Source organism: Oncorhynchus tshawytscha, linkage group LG09 (genome assembly GCF_018296145.1).
Source record: "Oncorhynchus tshawytscha isolate Ot180627B linkage group LG09, Otsh_v2.0, whole genome shotgun sequence".
NCBI lineage: Eukaryota > Metazoa > Chordata > Actinopteri > Salmoniformes > Salmonidae > Oncorhynchus > Oncorhynchus tshawytscha.
In genome coordinates this window covers 36,447,601-36,461,982 of record NC_056437.1, presented here as the reverse complement: position 1 = coordinate 36,461,982, position 14,382 = coordinate 36,447,601, and the positions used below count along the sequence as shown (strand labels likewise).

The window sequence follows — 14,382 nt, the reverse complement described above, 5'->3', positions numbered from 1 at the left end:
CTGGACTTCCTGACGGGCCGTCCCCAGGTGGTAAGAGTAGGCAACAACACGTCTGCCACGCTGATCCTTAACACTGTGGCCCCTCAGGGGTGTGTACTTAGTCCCCTCCTGTATTCCCCGTTCACCCACGACTGCGTGGCCAAACACGACTCCAACACCATCATTAAGTTTGCTGACGACACAACAGTGGTAGGCCTGATCACCGACAATGTTGAGGCCTATAGGGAGGAGGTCAGAGAACTGGCAGTGTGGTGCTAGGACAACAACCTCTCCCTCAATGTGAGCAAGACAGAGGAGCTGAGGGCCGCCATTAACATCCATGGGGCTGTAGTGGAACGGGTTGAGAGTTTCAAGTTCCTTGGTGTCCACATCACCAACAAACTATCATGGTCCAAACATACCAAGACAGCTGTGAAGAGGGCACGACAAAACTTATTCTCCCTCAGGAGACTGAAAAGATTTGGCAAGGGTCCCCAGATCCTCAAAAGGTTCAACAGCTGCACCAACAAGAGCATCCTGACCAGTTGCGTCACCGCCTGGTATGGCAACGGCTCGGCATCTGACCGTAAGGCGCTACAGAGGGTAGTGTGAATGGCCCAGTACATCACTGGGGCCAAGCTTCCTACCACCCAGGACCTATATAATAGGCCGTGTAAGAGGAAGGCCCATAAAATTGTCTGAGACTCCAGTCACCTAAGTTATAGACTGTTTTCTCTGCTACCGCACGGCAAGCGGTACCAGAGCGCCAAGTCTAGGACCAAAAGGCTCCTCAACAGCTTCTAACCCCGAGCCATTAGACTGCTGAACAATTCATAAATATCGCCACCGGACAATTTACATTGAATTGTTCCCCCTTCCCTTTTGTGCACTACTGCTACTCACTGTTTGATTGTCACCTATGCATAGTCACTTCGTCCCCACCTATATGTACAGATTACCTCAACTAGCCTGTACCCCCGCACACTGACTCGGTACTGGTGCCTCCTGTATATAGCATCGTTATTGTTATTCTTGTTGTGTTACCTTTTATAATTACTTTTTATTTTAGTTGGTAAATATTTTCTTATTATTATTAAACTGCACCGTTAAGGGCTTGTAAGTAAGCATTTCACGGTAAAGTCTACACTTGTATTCGGCGGCATGTGGCAAATAAAGTTTGATTTTATTAAATAATGACACACGTTTATTTCGGTTGGTAGTGGGAACAGCTTTTGGCAGGTTTCTGCATCTGTGGGTTGTATTCTGCTTTTGAAGAACTGTGTTTTATTGCCTCTATAGATCACAGGCTCGACTCAGCAGGGCGTTGTTGTAAAGCAAACGTATGGCTGCGTTAAGCGTATCCTTAGGGAGCTTATGTTTTATGTGGGCTTATGCATTACAGCAGGCCCAATTTGTCATTACTATATAACCACATTTCGAATAACAAAAATCAATGAACCTACACCAAAACACACAGCAGTAGCTAAAGAGAGGAAATCAATTACATACAGTAAATTTTACACAGACGTGAATGTAGGAATAGCTTTATATCACTCTAGCGTCATCTCTACTTGGCATATGCAATATGCCATGTGACAGTACTCACAACGCAACAACAACAATTCAATTATTGCACGAGAGGGAAGGGAGAGTGGGAGCGAGTGCACAACACAGCTAGCTAATATATTATAAAGTTGTTGAATATTCAGTTCACCAAGACAGCATACATCCGAGAGGAAATCAGAGGCATGTCCCAGGCTGTCTGTCTGTGTTGACACTGCTCAAACCCTTTAGGGGCTGGCTGGAGGGCATCTCTAATGAGTTCACTGGGAGAGGAGAGGGAACAGTGCTGGTATAACCAACACTATTCATTGCATCTCAATACAGTGCTGCACACGCCATATTGGCCCATGCTTGGGGAATGGAGAAATGTACTGTCTCATGCAGACTTTTTCATGAATGCAATGTGAATAGAGCTATCAGAATGTCAGATAGTTGTTACATATTAATATGGTGGGATGCTACTCTCACAAAGAAACACGACAAGTCAAGCATCCAGTGGTGCTCATTGCAAGCTAGAATAAATTGGAACGGACTTTTCCAGAAGAAAGCAACATTTGACCTCCAGTTGCTCTATGATTTTCCCTCACAATTTCACCTCCTCCTCTTGACACAATCCTTCTAAGAGGGAAATAACTTGTCTGTTGATATTTACAGGGTGAATATACACAAGCACACACACAGGGCCGGTTCCAGGAGTAACCAACACAAGCGGACACCTAGGGCCCCCAGCCGCTATATATATATACACTACCAGTCAAAAGTTTTAGAACACCCATTAATTCAAAGGTTTTTCTTTATTTTTACTGTGTTCTAAATTATTTTGTTGAAATATAATTTGATCTCTGAGAAATGAAGCTATTTGAAGCTATTTGATTGCACCCAAATTGCCCATTTTAATGTATACGATTCATATAATATTAAACTAATACAGTATCTAACATCCAATTTGAACCAAGCTTTTTCTAAGAATGAGATAGACATAAGGAATCCAAAGAATTGTTCAAAAGCCACACACAGAACTCCCACACCCTCCTTACCCTGTAAGCAGTCTATGGACAAGGTATGACAGCAATCCATGCTTTGGTTTTGTTGTCCACTGTTTTCAATGCTAACTAGTCCCAGTCAAAAGTTTGGACACCTACCCATTCAAGGTTTTTTCTTTATTTGAACTATGTTCTACATTGTAGAATAATAGAGAATACATCAAAACTATGAAAAACACATATGAAATCATGTAGTAACCAAAAAAGTGTTAAACAAATCAAAGATCTCGTACAATGCTGTGTACTACTCCCTTCACAGAACAGCGCAAACTGGCCCTAACCAAAAAAGGAAGAGGAGTGGGAGGCCCAGATGCACAACTGAGCAAGAGGACATGTACATTAGAGTTTCTAGAACACAGACACTGGACAGAGGAACTCTGCCTAGAAGGCCGGAGTCGCCTCTTCACTGTTGACGTTGAGACTGGTGTTTTGCGGGTACTATTTAAAGAAGCTGCCAGTTGATTACTTGTGAGGCATCTGTTTCTCAAACTAGACACTCTAATGTACTTGTCCTCTTGCTCAGTTGTGCACTGGGGCCTCCCACTCTTTCTATTCTGGTTAGTGCCAGTTTGCGCTGTTCTGTGAAGGGAGTAGAACACAGCGTTGTACGAGATTTTTAGTTTCTTGGCAATTTCACATATGGAATAGCCTTCATTTCTCAGAACAGGAATAGACTGACGAATTTCAGAAGAAAGTCCTTTGTTTCTGTCCATTTTGAGCCTGTAACCGAACCCACAAATGCTGATGCTCCAGATACTAAACTAGTCTAAAGAAGGCCAGATTTATTGCTTCTTTAATGAGAACAATAGTTTTTATCTGTGCTAACATAATTGCAGAAGGGTTTTCTAATGATCAATTAGCCTTTTAAAATTATAAGCTTGGATTAGCTAACACAACGTGCCATTAGAACACAGGAGTGATGATTGCTGATAATGGGCCTCTGTACGCCTATGTAGATATTCCATAACAAACAGCAATTACCAGCTACAATAGTCATTTACAACATTAACAATGTCTACACTGTATTTTTGATGTTATTTTAATGAACGAAAAAATAGCTTTTCTTTCAAAAACAAGGACATTTCAAAGTGACCCCAAACTTTTGAACGGTAGTGTATATATGTGTGTATATATATATAGATATGTGTGTGTGTGTTTGTGTGTGTGTATACAGTGGGGCAAAAAAGTATTTAGTCAGCCACCAATTGTGCAAGTTCTCCCACTTAAAAATGTATTTGCAAATAAATAAATTAAAAATCCTACAATGTGATTTTCTGGATTTTTTTTCTTCTCATTTTGTCTGTCATAGTTGAAGTGTACCTATGATAAAAAATTACAGGCCTCTCTCATCTTTGTATGTGGGAGAACTTGCACAATTGGTGGCTGACAAAATACTTTTTTGCCCCACTGTATATTAGCATTTTTGCGCTTCATATCCAAATAATTATATATATATATATATATATATATATACTATATATATATATATATATATATACATATATATATATATATATATATATATATATATATATATATATACACAGTGCATTCGGAAAGTATTCAGACACCTTGACATTTTCCACATTTTGTTACAGCCTTATTCTAAAATGTATCAAATTAGATTTTCCCTCATCAATCTACACACAATACCCCATAATGACAAAGCAAACAGTTTTTTAAAAATGTTTGCAAATATATTGAAAATAAAAAGCAGAAATACCTTATTTACGTAAGCTTTCAGACCCTTTGCTATGAGACTAAAAATTGCGCTCAGGTGCATCCTGTTTCAATTGATCATCCTTGAGATATTTCTACAACTTGATTGGAGTCCACCTGTGGTAAATTTAATTGATTGGACATGATTTGAAAAGGCACACCCCTGTCTGTATAAGGTCTCACAGTAGACCGCATGTCAGAGCAAAAACCAAGCCATGAGGTTGAAGAAATTGTCTGTAAAGCTCCAAGACAGGATTGTGTCAAGGCACAGATCTGGAGAAGCGTACCAAAAAAGTTCTGCAGCATTGAAGATCCCCAAGAACACAGTGGCCTCCATCATTCTTAAATGGAAGAAGTTTGGAACCACCAACACTCTTCCTAGAGCTGGCCGCCCGGCCAAACTGAGAAACCGGGGGAGAAGGGCCTTGGTCAGGGAGGTGACCAAGTACCCGATGGTCACTCTGACAAAGCTCCAGAGTTCCTCTGTGGAGATGGGAGAACCTTCCAGAAGGACAACCATCTGTGCAGCACTCCAACAATCAGGCCTTTATGGTAGTGGCCAGACAGAAGCCACTCCTCAGTAAAAGGCACATGACAGCCCGCTTGGAGTTTAAAAAAAGGCACCTTAAGACTCTCAGACCATGAGAAACAAGATTCTCTGCTGTGATGAAACTAAGATTGAACTCTTTGGCCTTAATATCAAGCATCACGTCTGGAGTAAACCTGGCAACATCCCTATGGTGAAGCATGGTGGTGGCAGCATCATGATGTGGGGATATTTTTCAGCGGCAGGGCCTGGGAGACTAGTCAGGTTCAAGGGAAAGATGAATGGAGCAAAGTACAGAGAGATCCTTGATGTTAACCTGTCCAGAATGCTCAGGACCTCAGACTGGGGCGAAGGTTCACCTTCCAATAGGACAATGACTCTAAGCACACAGCCAAGACAACGAAGGAGTGGCTTTGGAACAACTCTCTCTCTGAATGTCCTTGAGAGGTCCAGATCGAGCCTGGATTTGAACTCGATCTAACATCTCTGGAGAGACCTGAAAATAGCTATACTGCGACGCTGTCCATACAACCTGACAGAGCTTGAGAGGATAAGCAGAGAATGGGAGAAACACACTGGGGATCCAGGCCCAGCCAATCAGAATAAATATTTCCTCACAAAAGGGTCTCAACTTACTATTGAGACTAAGAAAACTACAATGCACCAGGTGCAATTTCTAAATGTGGTTGTGCATCATCAGGTTTCTCTTGTTATGTCAGCCATGTCAACATTTTTTAGATTGGTAGTTAGCCTAGCCAGCTATCTAAAATTGTAGTAATCATAGCTGAATACCAACCGGGGTCCCCTACTGAAGTCATTCTCACTCAGATATCACATTATCAAGTCATTACAAAATGTATAGAATTGCAGAGAATTGAATTTAAATTGAAGAGAAAAATTATCCACCCCATGTTAAAATTGTAGGAAATTAGCTGTAAAACTGTATATTTTTTATTTCTGTCCCATTGCAAAATGAGTAGAATTGCATGCAATTTGATATAAAATTACAGAGTTCTCTCTGGCCATCCCAAAATATGTAGAATTACAGAAAACTTTTCGGCAACATTTTCTCTCAGCCCCATGGCAAAATGTTTATAATTGCAGGAAATGAACTATAAAACCATTAACAGGGGGGCCTCAAAAATATTTTGTCGTGAGGTGGGGGGCCTCCCAACCAAATCTCGGTTAGTGCGCCCAAAAGGCTAGAGCCACACAGAGGCGGTGGGTACCAAAGTTAGCTCTTTGATGTCTCGTTGGTTGACCTTAGATTACCTTGTCACTCTGGCCTAAATTTATTCTCCTGCAGTGAACTCAGGTGTTTATTGGAAGCTTGTGAAGAGGGCAGCAGTGTCTAACAAAGCGGACAGCGTTGCAATGCCAGTGAGTGGGAAAGAGAGATGGAGGAATATGTGGATGGAGAAGGAAGGAGGGAGGGAGGGAGTGGAGGAAAGAGAGAGAGAGGTTTAACGCTGGTTGATCTGTGTAAATCCTGTGAACTGAAGGATTACTCTTCCCATTTACACCTACATGCATTACACAAAATACATAGATTTAGGTTGAATAGAATTTACCCATTGCCTTTCATTCTTCTTACAGTTAAGACCGCCACAGCAGCAGATATACCTGAGATGACCTGATGCTCAAACTGCATTGAAGAGACCAATATAAGATGAAGCCGAAAGATATGGATGCTCTGCTTCTAGCCCCGAAGCAACTTTGCATTATTTTTTGTGTGTTATTTCTTACATTATTAGCCCAGAAAATGTTTTGTGTTATTTTTGTGTTATTACATAGAGCTGGAAATAACTATTAGATGTCAGAGAGGTGGTAACTCACTAGCATTACGCCCAGAGAATATAACTTTCCCAAATTGGATTGTTTGTTTGTACCTCCCGAGGCTGCTTCAAAACACCGCCGGCGGAGAAGAGGTATTCGGAGTGGACTTCTAGTCCGACTCAGGAGGTGTGCGTGCACACCATCCACCGCTTCCGAGTACATTACTCTCTAATGTTCAGTTTGGATAATAAAGTAGACGAGCTCAGGGCGAGGATCTTCTTCCAAAGACACATCAGGGATTGTAACATACTCTGTTTCACGGAAACATGGCTCTCTCGGGATATAATGTCCCGGTCCATGCAGCCATCTGGGTTCTCAGTACATCACGCGGACAGAAATAAAGAAGAAAGGCGCGGGTGTATGTTTCATGATTAACCACTCATGGTGTGATAACATACAGAAACTCAAGTCCCTTTGTACCCCTGACCTAGAATACCTCAATCAAATAACGACCGAATTACCTCGCAAGAGAATTCTCTTCGGTTATAGTCACAGCAGTGTATATTCCCCCTGAAGCCGATATCACGACGGCCCTCAAAGCACTACATTGGACTTTATGCAAACTGGAAACAACACATCCCGATGCGGCATTTATTGGAGCTAGGGATTTTAACAAAGCAAATTTGAGGAAAACGCAACCGAAGTTCTACCAACACATTGACTGTAGTACTCACGCTGGTAAAACATTGGACCACTGTTACTCAACTTTTCGAAATGCCTACAAGGCCCTCCCCCACTCTCCCTTTAGCAAATCTGATCACGACTCCATTTCGCTCTTCCCTTCCTATAGGCAGAACCCCAAACAGGAAGTACCTGTGCTAAGGTCTATTCAACACTGGCCTGACCAATTGGCATCCATACTTCAAGATTGTTTTGATCACGCAGACTTGGATATGATCTGGGTAGCCTCTGAGAATAAACATCGACGAATACACGGATACAGTGACTGAATTCATCAGGAAGTGTATAAGAGATGTACCCACTGACTATAGAAACTACCCAAACTAGAAACCTTGGATAGATGGTAGCATTAGCGCAAAACTGAAAGCGCGAACCACCACATTTAACCATTAAAAGGTGACTGGGATATGGCCGAATACAAACCGTGTAGTTATCAAACAGGCAAAACATCAGCACAGAAACAAAGTGGAGTCAAAATTAAATCGCTCAGACATGAGATGTATGTGGCAGGGTCTACAGTCAGGGAAAACCATCCAGGTCGCGGACATTGACGTCTTGCTTCCGGACAAGCTAAGTACCTTCTTCGCCCGATTTGAGGATAACCGACATGGCCCGCTACCAAGGACTATGGGCTCTCCTTCTCCCATGGCCGACGTGAGTAAGACATTTAAGCGTGTTAACCCTCGCAAGGCTGACAGTCCTTCAGTATCCCTAGCCGCATCCTCAGAGAAGGCGCTGACCAGCTGGCTGGAGTGTTTACGGACATATTCAATCTCTCCCTACCCCACTTGGTTCAATATGTCCACCATTGTTCCTGTACCCAAGAAAGCAAAGGTAACTGAACTAAATGACTATCGCGCCGTAGCACTCACTTCTGTAATCACGCTATGCAGAGAAAGAGCGTGTGAGTACACAGTGTCATTCAGCGTGTCATTTCTGGTCACAACTTGCAGACTTGTTTACGTGTTGCTTTGCGTTTTGTTGCCAACCTTACTTTGCTACCTGACAACTTTATGTTTTTTAGTTTTTATGTACCGTTTTATATTTTAAGTTTTTCCCTCAACTTTTTTTTCATTAAACTTTTTCACTCTGAACGCTTTATCTGGACATGGTTCTTCAGGACTTCCAACAGTAGTAACTTCATCTTCAAATAATTTTTTTGCAGGAATCTCCTTGCGAATGATTTTGCCGAAGATTGTATCTCCGCCGGGCTGGGCAACCTGAGCTTTTGGAAGTTCAGGTTGGAAGTAGTAACATTAACATGCCTTCTAATTGCAGTCGCTGTACTCATAATATACAGGAGAACGATCGCCTTACAGCTAGGATAGCTGTGCTGCAAGCCCATCGTTAGGCAAGGGTAATTTCAGTGTAGGAAAGGATGAAACAGTGTCTGTGCCACCAGTAAGTACAGATAGTAACGTTGGTACAAATCCCCTCGCACGGTCCCCGCAGCCGGACAACTTTCTCATGGCTTCTGGAGGGAAATGCTGTAGGAATGCTCAACCGGTGTCGCTCATTCAGCCGACAAACTTCCCCATTAAGCAGCGAGTCTGAGGCCGAGCCTTCTCTGGTCTCTACTCCTCCCGTCACGGGGTCTGAGACGCCGAAGCTTCCCACCATTAGCTCTGACAAATTGAAAACCCTAGTCATTGGCGACTCCATTACCCCCAGTATTAGACTTAAAACGAATCATCCAGCGATCATACACTGTTTACCAGGGGGCAGGGCTACTGACGTTAAGGCTCATCTGAAGATGGTGCTGGCTAAAGCTAAAACTGGCGAGTGTAGAGAGTATAGATAATTGGCTCTCTTTCTGGGACTCACCCACAAACAGGACCAAGCCTGGCCTGTTGAGTAGTGACGGACTCCATCCTAACTGGAGGGGTGGTCTCATCTTATCTACCAACATAGACAGGGCTCTAACTCCTTTAGCTCCACAATGGGGTGCAGGCCAGGCAGCAGGCTGTTAGCCAGCCTGCCAGCTTAGTGGAGTCTGCCACCAGCACAGTCAGTGTAGTCAGCTCAGCTATCCCCATTGAGACGTGTCTGTGCCTCGACCTGGGATGGGCAAAACTAAACATGGCGGTGTTCGCCTTAGCAATCTCACTAGAATAAAGACCTCCTCCATTCCTGTCATTATTGAAAGAGATTGTGATACCTCACATCTCAAAATAAGGCTACTTATTGTTAAATCCCTGACTTTAAAGGCAGTTATAGTCAGTGAACTAATCACTGATCATAATCTTCATGTGATTGGCCTGACTGAAACATGGCTCAAGCCTGATGAATTTGCTGTGTTAAATGAGGCCTCACCTCCTGGTTACACTAGTGACCATATCCCCCGTGCATCCCGCAAAGGCGGAGGTGTTGCTAACATTTACGATTGTAAATTGAAATTTACAAAACAAATCCAGACGTTTTCATCTTTTGAGCTTTTAGTCATGAAATCTATGCAGCCTACTCAATCACTTTTTATAGCTACTGTTTACAGGCCTCCTGGCCATATACAGCGTTCCTCACTGAGTTCCCATCAGACATTGAAGTCATAGCAGATAATATTCACATTTTGGGTGATTTTAACATTCACATGGAAAAGTCCACAGCCCCACTCCAAAGGGCTTTCGGAGCCATCATTGACTCAGTGGGTTTTGTCCAACATGTCTCTGGACCTAATTTGTCCCATGGAATAAATGTTGTGGATCTTAATGTTTTTCCTCATAATCCTGAACTATCGTACCACCATTTTATTACGTTTGCAATCGCAACAAATAATCTGCTCAGACCCCAACCAGGGAGCATCAAAAGTCGTGCTATAAATTCTCAGACAACCCAAAGATTCCTTGATGCCCTTCCAGACTCCCTGTGCTTACCCAAGGACAAAAATCAGTTAACCACCTAACTGAGGAACTCAATTTAACCTTGCGCAATACCCTAGATGCAGTTGCACCCCAAAAACTAAACATATTTGTAATAAGGAACTAGCTCCCTGGTATACAGAAAATACCCGAGCTCTGAAGCAAGCTTCCAGAGAATTGGAACGGAAATGGCGCCACAACAAACTGGAAGGCTTCTGACTAGCTTGGAAAGACAATGCACAGTACAGTGCAGTATCGAAGAGCCCTCACTGCTGCTCGATTATCCTATTTTTCCAACTTAATTGAGGTAAATAAGAACAATCCGACATTTATTTTTGATACTGTCGCAAAGCTAACTAAAAAGCAGCATTCCCCAAGAGAGGATGGCTTTCACTTCAGCAGTAAGAAATTCATGAACTTCTTTGAGGAAAAGATCATGATCATTAGAAAGCAAATTACGGACTCCTCTTTAAATCTGCGTATTCCTCCAAAGCTCAGTTGTCCTGAGTCTGCACAACTCTGCCAGGACCTAGGATCAAGAGAGACACTCAAGTGTTTTAGTACTATATCTCTTGACACAATGATAAAAATAATCATGGCCTCTAAACCTTCAAGCTGCAAACTGGACTCTATTCCAACTAAACTACTGAATGAGCTGCTTCCTGTGCTTGGTCCTCCTATGTTGAACATAATAAAAGGCTCTCTATCCACAGGATGTGTACCAAACTCACTAAAAGTGGCAGTAATAAAACCTCTCTCGAAAAAGCCAAACCTTGAACCAGAAAATATAAAAAAACTATCGGCCTATTTAGAATCTTCCATTCCGCTCAAACATTTTAGAAAAAGCTGTTGCACAGCAACTCACTGCCTCCCTGAAGACAAACAATGTATATGAAATGCTTCAGTCTGGTTTTAGACCCCATCATAGCACTGAGACTGCACTTGTGAAGGTGGTAAATGACCTTTTAATGGCGTCAGACCAACGCTCTGCATCTGTCCTCGTGCTCCTAGACCTTAGTGCTGCTTTTGCTACCATCAATCACCACATTCTTCTGGAGAGACTGGACCTGAGCCCTAGGATCATGCTTCAGGACTACCTGGCATGATGACTCCTTGCTGACCCCAGTCCACCTGGCCGCGCTGCTGCTCCAGTTTCAACTGTTCTGCCTGTGGTTATGGAACCCTGACCTGTTCACCGGACGTGCTACCTGTCCCAGACCTGCTCTTTTCAACTCTCTAGAGATAACAGGAGCAGTAGAGATACTCTTAATGTTTGGCTATGAAAAGCCAACTGACATTTTCTTCTGAGGTGCTGACTTGCTGAAACCTCGACAACTACTGTGATTATTATTATTTGACCATGCTGGTCATTTATGAACATTTGAACATCTTGGCCATGTTCTGTTATAATCTCCACCCGGCACAGCCAGAAGAGGACTGGCCACCCCTCATAGCCTGGTTCCTCTCTACGTTTCTTCCTAGAGAGGAACAGCGCCTCTTCAACCTCAGGAGGCTAAAGAAATTTGGCTTGGTCCTGAAAACCCCCACAAACTTTTACATATGCACAATTAAGAGCATCCTGTTGGCTGTATCACTGCCTGGTACAGCAACTGCACCGCCCGCAACCGCAGGGCTCTCCAGAAGGGAGTGCGGTCTGCACAATGCATCACCGGTTACAAACTACCAAGTACATCAACCACCCAAGCCATGGCCTGTTCAACCCGTTATCATCCAGAAGGTGAGGTCAGTACAGGTGCATCGAAGCTGGGACTGAGAGACTGAAAAACAGCTTATATCTTAAGGCCATCAGACTCTTAAATAGCCATCACTAGCCGGCTTCCACCCGGTTACGCAACCCTGCACCTTAGAGGCTGCTGCCCAATATACGTACCGTAGACTTGGAATCACTGGCCTCTTTAATAATGTAACACTAGTCACTTTATTAATAATGTTTACATACTGCATTTCTCATCTCATATGTACAGTATTTTAGGCTATGCCACTCCAACATTGCTCAATCTAATTTTTATATATTTCTTAATTCCATTCTTTTACTTTCAGATTTGTGTGTATTGTTTTTACATACTACTGTTAGGTACTACTGCACTGTTGGAGCTATTGAATACAAGCATACTACACCCACAATAACATCTGATAAATGTGTATGTCAATAATATTTGATTTGATTATAAACATGCGATAGAAGAGTACTTCCTCAAGTATTTCCTCAAAAGTTGAAAAACTATCTCCACACATGTGGTCAGCTGCTGATAGAGAAGTGAATGTTCATTTCTCAACCACAAGCCACCTTCAACGTCATTTTAGAGAATTTGGCAGTATGTCCAAATGGCCTCACATCTGCAGACCACGTGTATAGCGATGTGTGGGCAAGAAGTGTGCTGACATCAACGTTGTGAACAGGGCGGTGGGGTTATGGTATGGGCAAGCATAAGCTACAGACAACGAACACAATTGCATTTTATCTATGTCAATTTGAATGCACAGAGATACCGTGACGAGATCCTGAGGCCCATTCTCATGCCACTCATCAGCCGCCATCACCTCATGTTTCAGCATGATAATGCACGGCCCCATTTCGAAAGGATCTGTACATAATTCCTGGAAGTTGAAAATGTCCACAGTTTGTCCATGGCCTGCATACCCACCAGACATGTCACCCATTGAGCATGTTTGGGATGGTCTGGATTTACAAGTATGACAGCGGGTTCCAGTTCCCACCAATATCGAACAACTTCACACAGCCATTGAAAAGCAGTGAGACTACATTACACAGGCCACAATCAACAGCCTGATGGCAAATGGTGGTCACACCAGATACTGTCTGGATTTCTAGTCCACGCTCCTACCATTGTTTTAGGTATCTGTGACCAACAGATGCATATCTGTATTCCCAGTGAAATCCATATATTAGGGCCTAATGAATTTATTTCAAATAATTGATTTCCGCCTATGAACTAAATTGTTGCATGTTGCCTATATATTTTGACTTGGCATAGATTAAGGACCTCACTAATGTGAGTGTAAAGAACAAGGATATTTAGTGGGTTTTAGGATCCAACAATATAATTAATTCAGGTCCTTTAAGGCAGACACAGTGGTCAACTCTCAAAAAATCCTTATCTCTGTGTTAGATTAAGTTCAGTGGATTCTGCAATTGAATGACAACTGACATCCAAGGCAGCCTCACTACATGAATTAAAACAGCATCAATTCAGAAACAAAACCAGACACCTCACATAACCCTTTCAGAGACTACTCAGATGTCTCTAAAGTAGGGATATGTTGACAACAACTTTTTACAATATTTTGCTGCTACTTCAGAGTACTGCCCAATCAGTACTCTATCAACAGTGATACCTCAGAAATGGCTTGTAAAATATTCACTGCCAACATTATAGGACTTTTGCAGTTATTTCAGTAAAATCTTCCTTTGTTACTTCAGTTAAGCCCTATTATATGTCCTCAGCCCTACCTAGACTATACCAACACTAACCGTGTTGCCATGGCAGATCACAGATCCCACACATCACACTCAAACACTCAAAATGGCACTACATCCCTACCGTTGCAGATGTTTTCACAATGGTAAGTCCTTTGGTTTTTCAGAGGTAAACCTTGACTGGATTTGTGTCTCCCAGGGACTATTTTTAGTGTTTCCAATCCCGGCCATATACGGACGTCCCTTCTGAATGGTAATGTCCCAGGCATAACAGCAGAGAGAGAGGGAGGCCATGTCAAACTCAGCTGTCTGGACTTATCACCATGCTTCAGTGTGCAGACAGACTTCCTGACTGGGTCAGTAGGCTATTTTAAGGTAGAGGTTGTAAAATAGGACCTCTGCTGACACACAACTCCATCTGATGTCAGAAGGGAGTGTCCAAGGTGCAACGGAAAGGGTTGCAGATGGACTCAAAGTGTCTCTTTATTTAAGGTTGTAGGCTGCTGACACACTACATTACATTGCTATAGATTACTTCATTGTTGGGGTTAGAGCTTGCAAGAAAGGCACTTCACTGTAATTGTGACATTAAAATTTGAAACGTGTACATTATACATGAATTAATGAGGAGACACTTTCAAATACAGACAATTACTGTGGTGTGATGCCAGGACACCATTCTCATCGACTTGACTGCAG

The 14,382-nt window shown here is 42.7% G+C and overlaps 1 protein-coding gene across 1 annotated transcript in view; it reads right to left on the bottom strand.

Moving 5' to 3' along the window:
- The window catches only part of LOC112257895 (delta-sarcoglycan), a 336,928-nt gene extending 322,990 nt beyond the window's left edge, over window positions 1–13,938 (bottom strand). The window contains exon 1 of the mRNA XM_024431816.2: window positions 13,808–13,938. The gene's annotated coding sequence lies outside the window, so the exon portion shown is untranslated. The remainder of the gene's footprint in view (window positions 1–13,807) is intronic.
- Between the last annotated feature and the right edge of the window lie 444 nt (window positions 13,939–14,382).